General features: G+C 36.8%; 8 non-coding genes across 8 annotated transcripts; all 8 read right to left on the minus strand.

Annotated features, from left to right (window-relative positions):
- Window positions 1–11,898: 11,898 nt before the first annotated feature.
- On the minus strand, window positions 11,899–11,971 carry TRNAT-AGU (transfer RNA threonine (anticodon AGU)). Its single transcript has one exon. It is a non-coding gene; the product is annotated as a tRNA-Thr (tRNA).
- A 131-nt stretch (window positions 11,972–12,102) lies between these two features.
- TRNAT-CGU (transfer RNA threonine (anticodon CGU)) lies at window positions 12,103–12,175 on the minus strand. Its single transcript has one exon. It is a non-coding gene; the product is annotated as a tRNA-Thr (tRNA).
- A 645-nt stretch (window positions 12,176–12,820) lies between these two features.
- Window positions 12,821–12,893, minus strand: TRNAI-AAU (transfer RNA isoleucine (anticodon AAU)). Its single transcript has one exon. It is a non-coding gene; the product is annotated as a tRNA-Ile (tRNA).
- Window positions 12,894–13,059: 166 nt separating this feature from the next.
- TRNAT-AGU (transfer RNA threonine (anticodon AGU)) lies at window positions 13,060–13,132 on the minus strand. The gene has a single exon. It is a non-coding gene; the product is annotated as a tRNA-Thr (tRNA).
- Window positions 13,133–13,472: 340 nt separating this feature from the next.
- Window positions 13,473–13,545, minus strand: TRNAT-GGU (transfer RNA threonine (anticodon GGU)). The gene has a single exon. It is a non-coding gene; the product is annotated as a tRNA-Thr (tRNA).
- A 133-nt stretch (window positions 13,546–13,678) lies between these two features.
- Window positions 13,679–13,751, minus strand: TRNAT-AGU (transfer RNA threonine (anticodon AGU)). Its single transcript has one exon. It is a non-coding gene; the product is annotated as a tRNA-Thr (tRNA).
- Window positions 13,752–13,917: 166 nt separating this feature from the next.
- TRNAT-AGU (transfer RNA threonine (anticodon AGU)) lies at window positions 13,918–13,990 on the minus strand. The gene has a single exon. It is a non-coding gene; the product is annotated as a tRNA-Thr (tRNA).
- A 166-nt stretch (window positions 13,991–14,156) lies between these two features.
- TRNAT-AGU (transfer RNA threonine (anticodon AGU)) lies at window positions 14,157–14,229 on the minus strand. The gene has a single exon. It is a non-coding gene; the product is annotated as a tRNA-Thr (tRNA).
- Between the last annotated feature and the right edge of the window lie 348 nt (window positions 14,230–14,577).

The raw sequence follows: 14,577 nt of genomic DNA on the forward strand, positions 1-14,577 counted from the left end.
GGTTTTTTATCAACGTGAGTATCGTCAATCAAAAAACCTGTATCCAAAAGCCAATTCCTTATTAGTTTTAACTCGTGTGGGGCATCAGCGAAGCAATAAATAATTTGATCAGTTGCTATGGGATGTTGAAACCAATTTTTATGGATAGATACACCCATTTCTCTCCATAAACCCATGTTACCTCCCCCCATATCACAGACAGATGAGACTATTAAATACCCTGCCTCATGAACTTTGGATATTATGTCCAACAACAGTTTTTTAGTCATTTTGGTATCAAAGCCAATGTAAACAGGTTGTTTCTATGACTATGTTTTCCAACTACTTGATCGGCTTTCACATCATATTCATATTGCGATGAAATTTTCATTTCGTCAAACGTTATGACACATATTTTTTCTATATTTGATTTTTTAGATCCAGCTAGTTTCATAATATTTAAAACATCTTGTAAAATTCCTTGTCTTAAATTTAGTTTTGATGCATACCGCCTTAATGTTGACAAACCTGGTAATGGATATCGCAGGTCATTTTTTAAAAACATATAAGCTTTTCTGTTCATTTAAATGCCCAAACCTTTCTCCTATGAATGTCATTTGGAAATTTGTGATACACAATATGTTTTGTACTATCATTCTTTTTGGTTAAAACTAGGCTATTATTGCACGTCGCGACCGCGCACCTTGTTCCAGGCATGGCTCATAAATTTTTATTATGTATGAATCTAAAAATATACAATTTATTCACATTAGTATTTTGGTTTTGCACCCAAATAAGTTATAACAACCCGAACCGAGTCCCTTGTCTTATCCCTTAAGTCTTAATACAAATAAACTAAAGAAGCAAGTTCCAAATATCTCTAAAAGCTTCCTAATTTAGCATTAATATTTCATACAAAAAAGTTATCAGAATAAAGTAATTAATTTACCTTTGAGGATGCCAATACAGCACAAGCTGCACAACTCGCGCCTCGAAAGACTATACATAAGCAGACGATGCTTCACTAAGGTCTACGGGAGACGTCATATTCGGCAGCCAATAAAAGTCGCGAATTTTCGAAGGTAAAAGATGGGCGCGTGAGCAAACCTATATTAGCGAAGCGGCAACTCTATAGACCTTGATTGACACCAGCTTCTAAGCACCACCATCTTCAGGTCTTTGTCCATTCCACATGGACGCCAGTCAGTACATTCTGCCTTCATTTCCTTCGGCATCGTTTGGTTTCAAGATATACGCGGCGATTGGCTAGGGTTACGAGAAACGTCTAACCTCCCAATGGCAGGGCTTCCACCATAGGTTCACGCGAATGCGTTTTTTATCTATTATTATATTGGAAACGAATCGTATATATATCCCAAGATTTGTAAAAAGCGGGAAAGAGGGGTACCCTTCACTTTAAACGTCAATATTAGCAAAGTTTCGAAAGATAATAGGAACAACTTTATTTTTAACGATAACTATTTTTAAAGTTATTTACTGGCGATTAAAATAATTAAAAATAATTATATTTATTTAAATATTAAAGGTAAATCTCTCAAGTACCGAAGTCGATAAATCATTGCCTCCTATATCTATCAAGGCCCGTGCGTTGTGATATATTTCCTTCATTGCCTCCTATATCTATCAAGGCCCGTGCATTGCGATATATTTTTGAGAACAACAACTAAAATGGGAAGCTCCTCTCAGAACCATAATAATTTGTTTTCTCTGTTATATGAAATGAAAATATGGATAATATTTTCGGCAATTCGATTTGAATGGCTCTTTCTGATGTATCATTCTCTCAGCACTGTTCATAATGGACAGGAACGTATAGATTCGAGACACTATGAATTACCATAGTGTTTCAAATCCTCTGTAATGAGGGCTTAACGGCTTGGAGTGAGTCGAAAGATAAATACACATCCTATTTTTTAGTTGTACCATGCGTACCACAATGTTGCCAGGCGTTTATTGAAGGATGCTTGGGTACTTGGTACAGACTGTTACGTCTACCTTGTTGCCTAGCATCCAAGAATAAATAGGATTCATAGAAGCCAGTGTTAAGGGCATGTCATGGGTCAATTCGTTAAATATATCGACGCAGTTAAATAGCTGAAGGTATTATTTTATATCCACTTTCTCATTGCGTTTCGAGGGGAAGTTAAACTTTGGCACGGACGGCAGATGGCGCTCTTAACCTTCTACCCCCAAAAATCGCTGTTGTCTGCTCGTTTTCCCCTTCCGCGTTTTTTCGTTATAGACTTATGATTTAACGAACTGTTAAGATAAAATTTCATATTTCCTAAGACAGATAAGCTTCTACTCCTTTCATCTTACTCCCAGTTAGATTTAAACTTGTTAAAAACATAATCAGATGAATTTGAGTTACTATGTCGTAAAATCTTTTGCATACAGTTACCTAGGAGTGATAGAGACATTTTTACCGATGTCTAGAGATTGTTTTACGTTTGAATAAAAATACCGCTTCCAGTAGTGGGTTTATAGTACTCCTTGTTTGTGTAAGATTAGTGTAGCTGTAGAGCGTAATCATGATAAACGCTTCAAAATATATTTTCAAAAATGAAGAATATAGAACATTTATTTAGTATCAAAAAATATTTTGGTGCTAAGATTGCTTTAGAAAAATCCAAACGGCTAGGAATTGGTAAAAAAGACATGTGTAAGCTATTTGTAGATGAGATAATTGTTTTTCATGTTTTAAATGAGACTAAAACTTCCACTATTGTGTCTAAAAAAGTGTTGGCAATGTATATTTTTTAAATATGACGGAATTGCGGTTGATATGATAGCGCCCTATTTGCGAAAAAAACCTTTTTTAAAACAGTTGAATCACTCTTTGAGAGAATTTCAAAGGCAGAAGTTAAGCGTTAAATTTGCTCGATTAGTTTTGTTCGGCAAATAATATATTTAAGCGTTACGTATTACTGAAGGAGATTGATTTTGCCAATCTTTGTGAGTATTTAACTGCGTTACGTATTACTGAAGGAGATTGATTTTGCCAATCTTTGTGAGTATTTAACTGATTAATAATTAAATGGAGGAAGATAATAAAATAAGTAAAGAGGAAATCAGGAAACGTAAGGCGAGGGAAAGAATGAGGGTAAAAAGGTCAGATCCTGAATTTAGGAAACGAGAAAATGAAAGGAGAAGAGTGTTAGCAGCTGAAAAAAAGGCTGTTTCCGGAACAGGTTCTAGCAAACCCAATGTTGGTCCTACCGCGAGGCCAGTTGGCCATGATTCTGCGAAAGATGATGCATTAAATAAAAGCTCTATTGAAAGTACTGTAAGCCTAGGCATATCTATTAATGAGGAACCCAATAATGTACAAAATGATAATGCTAATATTAGTGAAATAATCGATGGCGATGAACAAGTACCTTGTATGTCCCATGGTAATGTCTATCCCTTAGAAAGATTAAGAATCTTGAGACAAAATGAAGAATGCAGTAAGAGGGAGTCGCTAGCAAAGGGGAAAAAGCGAGAGAATGAGTCAAATTGTGAAATTGAAAATCAGGGTGGAATATTTACTAAGAAATTAAAAAGGGTTGATGAATGGTATAAAGCAAGCGAACGTGTAAGAAATCAGTTAAGTAAGGCTACTGAACGCCAAGATCCAAATTATAGGGAAAGAGAACGTGTCAGAAACCAATTGTATAAGTCGGTTAAACGCCAAGATACCGAGTTTAGAGATGTTGAACGTGCTAGAAACCAGGCTTGTAAGGCTGCTAAACGCCAAGATCCTGAGTTTAGAGATGTTGAACGTGCTAGAAACCAGGCGGGTATGGCTGCTAAACGCCAAGATCCCGAATATAGAGATGTTGAACGTGATAGAAACCAGGCGAATGTAGCTGCTAAACGCCAAGATCCCGAATATAGAGATGTTGAACGTGATAGAAACCAGGCGGGTATGGCTGCTAAACGCCAAGATCCCGAATATAGAGATGTTGAACGTGATAGAAACCAGGCGGGTATGGCTGCTAAACGCCAAGATCCCGAGTATAGAGATGTTGAACGTGCTAGAAACAGATCTTCAGCCGCAGATAGGCGAGCAAACCCCTCGCTTATAGAGCAGACCTATTTTGATAGCATAAAAGACGGCCCAACGTGGCCGAGTGAAGGATGTTCAAATTTTTTTTAAGTCATCGGGCACCATTGTAAAGTCCATAGATTTTTTGTCAGTCCCTGGTATTCAACAAAGAGAGTTGAATGATGAAATATTTTTGTGTAGTACTTGTAATAAAACCGTTAAGAGAAAGCAAATTCCAAAATTTTCAAGGGAAAATGGATTTGTGTTTCCTGAAATACCTGCGCAATTAAGTAACATAAGTAATTTAGAAGAAAGAATGATATCACCACGAATACCATTCATGCAAATACGAAGGTTAGGGTGTGACCAACAACGTGGTATTAAAGGAAATGTGGTTAACGTCCCTACAAATGTAGAGTCCACCGTCTCGGTTTTACCCAGGTTACCTCGAGACACGGATACTATTCAAATTGAGTTTATGAGAAGAATGCAGTATAACACACCCTATTTGTACGAAACTGTGAGACCCAAAGTCATTTTAGAGGCCCTTAACGTTCTGGTAAAAATGCCTTTGTATGTTAAACATGGAATTACCGTTTAGAGTGACATATTAGACCCCATTCCTGAAGAACTTGAATTTATTGTTGACGAAAATGACCGTCAGGTAAATCAAGTTGATGTATCAGGAGATTATCCTGTAGCGCCAATAAACGCAGAGAATGATAGCGATGATAGCGATGATATGTGGAATGAACCCAACGAAAGTAGTTCGTTAACAGTTGGGAATCAAGACACATTATTAGTTTCTTTAAGTAATTTTTTGCCAAGTAATACCATGCACGTTAAGTTTGCTCCTGGTGAAGGTCAAACCCCAATGTCTTTACTCTTTGACGAGGATGCGGAAGAATTTTCATTCCCGAGCATTTACGTGGGTCAAAAAATGAACCTTAAGGTTAAGGGAAGTTTTGGTGATATTTTTAAATGGGAGCTTCGTAATATTGATAGGCGCTGTGCTAAAAATCCTTCGAAATTGTTTTACTCTTTTGTCAAATTGGAAACCTTGAAAGTTAGTCAATCTATACAGGTTTGCACGAGGAAAACTAAAAGAACAGATGGGTCGAATTATACTGCTGGACTTTTAGCTTCTGCAGGTTCTCTTGATGCTTTAATTAAGCAGGATGATGGTTTTAGGGTTTTAGAAAGACTACAGAGCTCGCCTTCTTATTGGCAACACAGACAAAAGGAATTGATGGGTATGATTAGACAGCTTGGTACGGCTACCTTTTTCATTACGTTTTCGGCTGCCGAAAGTAAATGGCCTAAGCTGCCGAATATTTTGAGACTAACCTCTGGGCAGGAGAGTTTACCTAACGATGATATTAACAATTTAAGTTTTTCTGAAAGGGCAAAACTGATTCAGGATGATCCTGTTACTTGCGCTAGATATTTTGACCACCGTTTTCGGGCTTTGCTTAAGGCTCTACAGAAATTAGGTCCTCTTGGCGTTATAGAAGACTATTATTTTAGAGTTGAAATACAGCAAAGAGGTTCGCCCCACCAACATGGTTTGATTTGGATAAAAGATGCTCCAAAACTTAAAAATGATCTCTCAAATGTTAAGGAAGTAGAGGAATTTATTGATAATGTTATTTCTTGTGCTGCTGAGCACAATGACGAACATTTAGATTTGTTAACACGATTACAAATTCACAAACACACAACGACTTGTAGAAAGAAGGTCGATAATAATTCCGTTTGTCGTTTTGGAATCCCGTTTCCACCTATGCCCAGAACCATAATTTACGACCCTGGTTTAAGAGAGCCTGGTAGCGTACAGGAAGAACTCAAATGTAAGGAAAGGTCAAAGAGATTCTATGAGATGTTGCAATCGAAAGAAAAAGAGTTTTGAGGAGTTGCTAGCTAAGTTGGGTTGGTCAGAAGTGGAATATATTTCTGCCGCTACTTATGACCTCAAAAGGAAAACAGTTTTGTTGAAAAGACACCCTAAAGATACTAGAGTTAATCCTTACAATCCGTGCGCTTTGCGTCTTTGGCAGGCGAATATGGACATTCAATTCGTTCTTGATGCTTACGCACTGGTTATGTATATTGTATCATATATAGGAAAGTCTCAGAGAGGGATGTCTTTGCCTCTGCGCGAAGCTTCTAAACAGGCAAAAAATGATAAATGTACAGTAAAACAGAAGTTGAAACTAATTGCTAATAAGTTCTTGAATGCCCACGAGGTAAGCGCTCAGGAAGCTGCTTACTGTGGTTTACAAATTCCTGTGTCCAGGTGCAGTCGCGCCTGTGTTTTTATAAACACCAATGCCCCTGAAAATCGTGTACACATTCTTAAGAGTCAATCTGAACTTGAAGAACTACCAACAGACAGTAATGATGTTTTTGCCTCTGGGATGCTAGATCATTATGTTCAAAGGCCAGAGGAACTAGAGGCAATAACGTTAGCTCAATTTGGTGCCTGGTACGAATATTCCAAAGCCCGTAGAGAGACTAAAGCCGCCCACGATCATGTTGATGAGGGAGAGAGCAATGAAGTTGAAGCTTGTGGTAAATGGCTGAAACTTAAAGATCAATCAGGATTTATTAGGAAACGTGGTCATGCTAAAATTATTAGGTCCAGAAGATTCAATTTAGAAAATGATCCCGATAACTTTTATCGTGAACAATTAATGTTGTTTAAGCCTTGGCGCGATGAAAGTAATGATATTTTGACAAAGGATATGAAATCAGAATATGAGCTTTGTCGCGAAACTATTAATGAAGTTAGGAAAGAATTTCACAATGAAATTGACGAAGAAGCCGTGGAACAGGCTGTAGCAGATTTTGAAAATGGAGAAATTCAAGTGGATGTTACTAATATCCAGCCTGAATTAGAACATAGAAATGAAGTTGATAGATCTTTAGCTATGGATGATTCCGATTTTTTAATTAATACGGTTCAAGAACCTGTAGGAAATATAAATAGAGAAATTATTGATGGCAATGCCGAAAATACTGTTGCTCCGTCAATTACCTTAATTAATGACTCGGTGTACAACGCCCTTCTTAGAAAATTGAATTCAAAACAAAGAGAGATATATTACCATGTTTTGTATCATGTAAAAAGCAAAGAAACTCCGTTGCGCCTCTTTGTTACAGGGGGCGCTGGTATTGGAAAAAGCCTTTTGATTAGTGCTATATTTGAATCTGTGTCAAGGTTTTACAACAAACAACCTGGGAGTAATCCATCGGAAGCCAAAGTTGTCCGTTGCGCACCTACGGGCAAGGCTGTCTTTAATATATGTGGGGCAACTTTGCACAGTACGTTTAGTTTACCCGTTAGCCAATTTGCCGGAAATATATCGAGGTTGGAAAGTGAAACCCTTCATAAATGTAGGCTACTATATGGCCAAGTAAAATTAGTAATAATAGACGAAATTTCCATGGTTGGATCGAAAGTTTTTAATCGAGTAAACTCTAGATTACAAGAGATTATGGGTTGCCCTGATTATTTTGGTGGTGTGTCTGTTCTATTAGTTGGAGACTTTAACCAGTTGAGGCCAGTCCGCGATTATTTCGCGTTCCAACCTCAAAGTGAGACAGATAATCCGTACGCATCGTTGATTGGTAACCCAATATGGGTGCAATTTGAATTTGCTGAACTTGAGGAAATAATGAGACAAAAAGATGACAAAAGATTTGCTGAGGCTTTGAATAGAATGGCTGTGGGAAATATGACTCGGAACGATATCGACTTTTTTAGTAGTTTGGAAGTAAACACTGAGCGTGTACCGCCGAAAGAGGCGATACACCTTTTCGCCACTAATGCGGAAGTAAACCAATTCAATCAAGTTAAGCTTTTAAACATGAATACGGAAAAGGCTGTTTCAGTTTCAGTGGATGTTGTAAATGGTGACCTTACTAGTGAAGTTAAAAAAAACATTCTGGCCCAAATTGGAACCTTAGCAACGTCTGATACGTATGGTCTACCGAAAGAATTGACTCTTGCGTGTGGTGCAAGGTATATGATGACCAATAATGTTGACACTTCTGACGGATTAACTAACGGTTGGTTAAGAAAGATAGAGTATGATACTAATAGGCTCGGGGAGAAAATCCCGTTCAGGGTTTGGATTGAGTTTGACGATCCCAAAGTTGGGAAAATGTTGAGACAAAAGTGTCATGGTTTATATGTGAATAATAGTTTTAACAGGAGCAGATGACAAAGGAGTCTCGGACGCTAGCTTCCATAATGTAGAGGGCAATGGGATCCGCGAACGTCACGGTTATTAACCAAAATCATTACGCCAGTGCCCCCTCTCGTAGGAAATTTGAGCTTTATTTTCCAACCAATAGCGTGGCTGCAAAGTCTCGAAAGGAGATCTGGGAAATCGCGTCTGGAGCCTCTCTTTAAAAATACGTATCGTCTGCTTATAATTAGCCTAGGCTTAACGAGTATTAGAGTTAAAAATGGATTTCAACGGCTTTTTAATCTTTTTTTTAGACTAAAATTGATAATGAAAAGCCCAGCGAGTAACGTATGTACACTATTAAAAAACTAAAATGTGTTCCAGTGCCAATTTTTTCTTAATTTCGTCTTGAATTAAATGATAGCTACAAGAGGTTGGGAAAAGAAATCACTCACGATCTTTTAAAACCCAAAAAGTAAGAGACAGTGATTTCGTTTCCAACCTCTTGTAGCAGTCAATTAATTCAAAAACATACGGAATATTTTGGCCCTAAAACACATATATAAGATTGTGTTTCGGCATCTTTTAAAACCTTGCTTTATAATTTGAAAACCCGAGCCCAATCATTCCAGTGGGCACAAATTGTTAATTAAGCCTTGGCTTACCTGGGTTTCTCTGCTAGTTTGGACTTAATTTACTATTTAGTAGGTTTAAAGTCACAAACTGTAGGCCTAGTCTTATCTTCTATCTTAATACCAACGGTTACAGCTGTTTGAATAAAGTATAATTATATTGTGTATATTTATGTCGCGATCGGATAAGACGAACTTCAGTAGCCACCATTAGTCCGTTATTACAAAACAAATTCCCAGCAGACTTTGGTGCCAGATATAATCCACCAAAAGCATCGTCTGCTATAATGTCTGATAGCGCGTCTATGGCAAACGATACCGCTACAGCTGTGACGTACGCGGGTGCCATTGCCCTCTATATTGTGGAAGCTAGCGTCCGAGACTCCTTTGTCATCTGCTCCTGGTTTTAATGTTTCTTGGACGCCTGTTGAAAAGGTCATTAAAGCATTTAATAGAAAATGGAGGCAAAACAATGTTTCAGTTTCGAGGAAACAATTTCCTTTGGTTATTTCTGAGGCGATTACGATACATAAAAGCCAGGGTGATACGTACTCATCGATAGTCGTCCATTGTAAGGCTACAAGGAAATTAGAAAGAGCGCATTTATATGTGGCATGTAGTAGAGCAAAGACCGCTTCCGGTTTATATATTGATGGTAAATTTCAAGTTCCAAATGCGCCCAAGAATAATATTGTTGACTTAGAACTCCAAAGGTTGCGTGAATGTAAATCTATTAGTTTCCCGTTCTTACAAAACGCTTTATGCATTTATGTACACAATGTGCAGTCCTTGAACGCACACTTACAAGACGTTCTTGCGGATAAAGTAATTTTAAATAGCCATTATTATGCTTTGTTGAAACATGGAAAAAAGAAACTGATAATTTTTCTGTACCGTCCTTTACGGAAATAGGTGGTATTCTTCTACCCAGAACTGCTCGCAGAGTGGCGTTTGGATCATCTATATATTTAAAAGATTCGCCTGAAAATTCGGTTCAATTTATACAATGCAGAGTTTTACGCAGCGATATTCCTTTTAGAAATTCCCACATAGAACGTTGCTGGCTCAATGCTTACATAGAAAATGAACTTGGATCTCCCGGAGCAAGCCTCCGTTCTGTTTTTGAAGATTTTAACCCCTTGTTTGATGAAAGATATGACAGTAAAATTCCCACAGTCGCGGTCGGAGATTTTAATATAAATTCTTTAAAGTGCAAGACGGCACTGACAAGGTTTTTTGAATCATTTGATATGTGTTTGCTACCTGGTCTGGAGGAAAAATATTCAACAGATTATCATTGCCAATTAGATTTGGCCTTTGGAAACAAAGCATTTCGAGAGCGATATGAAGCAACTTATAGGGAATCATATTATTCTTATCACAAAGCAATCTGTTTTGTACGAAAAGCCTAGCTTTAACAAGCAAACTTGTTTTTAAAAATATTTGTCAAGCAATTAAACAATAGAACAATTTAATGTATACAAGTGGATGGAGAGGGTGGATTTGTGTATTTTTCTGGCAAAAACCCAGACAACTTTAGTATTAACCTGTACGCAACTTTATGCGCTTGCAAAGACAACAAAAAAACATTAACTTGGGTTGTCCTTTAGCCAACTTGCCGGGATAACCCCTTTAACTTGGGTGTGCCTGTATCCAACTATATACATGGCTTGCAAAAACACCTTTAACTTGGGTGTGCCTGTATTCAACTATATACATGGCTTGCAAAAACACCTTTAACTTGGGTGTGCCTGTATTCAACTATATACATGGCTTGTTAAACGACATTTTTAACTTGGTTGTGCCTGTATCTAACTATATACATGGCTTGTAAAAAAACACCTTTAACTTGGTGTGCCTGTATCTAACTATATACATGGCTTGTAAAAAAACACCTTTAACTTGGTGTGCCTGTATCCAACTATATACATGGCTTGCAAAAACACTAAGAGCAATAGTGTTTTAGCCTGTAGGTAAATTACAACATGACTTTCCAATGAACTACAAGAGATTGTGGCTCTACTTGACAGATAGTTGATTCAGAACTGTTCAGTATGGTGGAAATACGGTAAGCGTTTCATTTCTATAAGATATTCAATTGTGTTATATCAAAAGTACCAATTCAATTCACTTTTCCATCACCATGTCCAACCTTTACTCGGGAAACTATTTAATAGATTTTGTTCCAGACATTTAAAGTGAGAGATCTTGAATATGTGACTGCTACGACGTAAAAGACAGCCCTAGAGAGTCTTAGGATGGTCATCAGTGAAGATGAGTTCGTTAAATTTGGTATGACCAAAAGAAGGTTGGTAAAAGTATAACCACCTTAGAGAAGGCTCATAAATTTGGACCTACTAACATAGGTATAACTGGTTTTGCTTTTCATTGAACAGGTTAAGCCACTAATGGAGATTTAAATTGAAATCTCATTTCCATTTCCATGAACTTCTCGTACGGACACTATCTGGGAAATATTTATCGTTTGAACGGGTGGCATAGATGTAATATTGATTAATTGTGTTAATGGTTTTTTCCATTATGGGTTTTCCCAGAACCTGTTTTTCCCACATGTGATTTGGGTTTTTATGGTTCAAATTATGTAATGCTTTATATCTAATTTCCAAACAAAATATTATATGTTTATTAACATTTGATGGTTTGTAATATGAAAATGTTAAGGGTTTGTTAATTGCCGTCTTAGCCCAATGTTATTTTAAAATGTTTTACGTACACCATAATTTCAAAAATATGGTTTTAAACAAAATGAAAAATAAATTTCAAATAAAAACAAAGGTTTTATAATCACGGGTTTCAATGAAAATGTGGGTCGTCGGCAAGGATACTATTAGTCGGGTTTTATGACGTGATAAATCACGGAGATATGAAGCTTACTTTGGAGGTGGCGGAAGGGGTGGTAGTCCAGCGTAGACGGGGTAGTATAACACTCGACTCGGAGAGGTTATATTTTGGTTTTCCCAATTTGTTTTTAATTTTTCAAAATTTAAAAGCTACGAAATCTAGTTCAAGTAACATAACAGCGAGGCTCCGACGAGAATCGAACTCATGATCTCCTGTTAACTAGACAGGCGCTTTAACCACTAAGCCACGGAGCCCTTGCTTTGAAGCGACATGAATACTGAATATTCCAGTAATTTAACTAAATTAACTCATCGGAATTTTTACCTATTGTTTCAATTTTTCAAAATTTAATAGCTACGAAAAATAGTTCAGGAACATAACAACAAGGCTCCGACGAGAATCGAACTCTTGATCTCCTGTTTACGAGACAGGCTTTTTAACCACTAAGCCACGGAGCCCTTGCTTTGAAGCGATTTGAATGCTGAATATTTCAGTAAATTAACAAAATTATCTAATCGGAACTTTTACACTATTGTTTGCATAGATGCATATCTAAATCAACTATTATTTTTAATTTTTCAAAATTTAATAGTTACGAAATCTAGATCAAGTAACATAACAGCGAGGCTCCGACTAGAATCGAACCCATGATCTCCTGTTTACTAGACAGTCGCTTTAACCACTAAGCCACGGAGCCCTTGCTTTGAAGCGATATGAATGCTGAATATTTCAGTAAATTAACTAAATTACCTCATCGGAACTTTTACCCTATTGTTTGCATAAATGCATATCTAAATCAACTATTATTTTTAAATTTTTTCAAAATTAAATAGCTACGAAATCTAGTTCAAGTAACATAACAGCGAGGCTCCGACGAGAACCGAACTCATGATCTCCTGTTTACTAGACAGGCGCTTTAACCACTAAACCACGGAGCCCTTGCTTTGAAGCGATATGAATTCTGAATATTCCAGTAATTAAATAATTATCTCATCGGAACTGTTACCCTATTGTTTGCATAAATGAATATCTAAATCAACTATTATTTTTAATTTTTTCAAAATTTCATAGCTACGAAATCTAGTTCAAGTAATATAACAGCGAGGCTCCGACGAGAATCGAACTCATGATCTCCTGTTTATTAGACAGGCGCTTTAACCACTAAGCCACGGAGCCCTTGCTTTGAAGCGATTTGAATGCTGAATATTTCAGTAAATTAACTAAATTATCTAATCGGAACTTTTACATTATTGTTTGCATAGATGCATATCTAAATCAACTATTATTTTTAATTTTTCAAAATTTAATAGCTACGAAATCTAGTTCAAGTAACATAACAGCGAGGCTCCGATGAGAATCGAACTCATGATCTCCTGTTTACTAGACAGGCGCTTTAACCACTAAGCCACGGAGCCCTTGCTTTGAAGCGATATGAATGCTGAATATTCCAGTAATTTAACTTAATTAACTCATCGGAATTTTTACCCTATTGTTTTAATTTTTCAAAATTTAATAGCTACGAAATCTAGATCAAGTATTATAACAGCGAGGCTCCGACGAGAATCGAACTCATGATCTCATGTTTACTAGACAGGCGCTTTAACCTCTAAGCCACGGAGCCCTTGCTTTGAAGCGACATGAGTGCTGAATATTTCAGAAAATTAACTAAATTTTCTCATCGGAACTTTTGCCCTATTATTTTAATTTTTTCAAAATTATGTATCTACGAAATCTAGTTCAAGTAACATAACAGGGAGGCTCCGACGAGAATCGAACTCATGATCTCCTGTTTACCAGACAGGCGCTTTTACCACTAAGCCACGGAGCCCTTGCTTTGAAGCGACATGAATGCTGAATATTTCAGAAAATTAACTAAATTAACTCATCGAAATTTTTACCCTATTATTTTAATTTTTCAAAATTTAATAGCTACGAAATCTAGATCAAGTATTATAACAGCGAGGCTCCGACGAGAATCGAACTCATGATCTCATGTTTACTAGACAGGCGCTTTAACCACTAAGCCACGGAGCCCTTGCTTTGAAGCGATTTGAATGCTGAATATTTCAGAAAATTAACTAAATTATCTCATCGGAACTTTTACACTATTGTTTGCATAGATGCATATCTAAATCAACTATTATTTTTAATTTTTCAAAATTTAATAGCTACGAAATCTAGTTCAAGTAATATAACAGCGAGGCTCCGACGAGAACCGAACTCATGATCTCCTGTTTACTAGACAGGCGCTTTAACCACTAAGCCACGGAGCCCTTGCTTTGAAGCGATTTGAATGCTGAATATTTCAGTAAATTAACTAAATTATCTCATCGGAACTTTTACACTATTGTTTGCATATATGCATATCTAAATCAACTATTATTTTTAATTTTTCAAAATTTAATAGCTACGAAATCTAGTTCAAGTAATATAACAGCGAGGCTCCGACGAGAATTGAACTCATGATCTCCTGTTTACTAGACAGGCGCTTTAACCACTAAGCCACGGAGCCCTTGCTTTGAAGCGACATGAATGCTGAATATTCCAGTAATTTAACTAAATTAACTTATCGGAATTTTTACCCTATTGTTTTAATTTTTCAAAATTTAAAAGCTACGAAATCTAGATCAAGTATTATAACAGCGAGGCTCCGACGAGAATCGAACTCATGATCTCATGTCTACTAGACAGGCGCTTTAACCACTAAGCCACGGAGCCCTTGCTTTGAAGCGATTTGAATGCTGAATATTTCAGTAAATTAACTAAATTATCTCATCGGAACTTTTACACTATTGTTTGCATATATGCATATCTAAATCAAGTATTATTTTTAATTTTTCAAAATTTAATAGCTACGAAA

Source organism: Phalangium opilio, unplaced genomic scaffold (assembly GCF_054372755.1).
Source record: "Phalangium opilio isolate 3A_F unplaced genomic scaffold, DU_Popi_V2 ptg000092l_1, whole genome shotgun sequence".
Lineage (NCBI taxonomy): Eukaryota > Metazoa > Arthropoda > Arachnida > Opiliones > Phalangiidae > Phalangium > Phalangium opilio.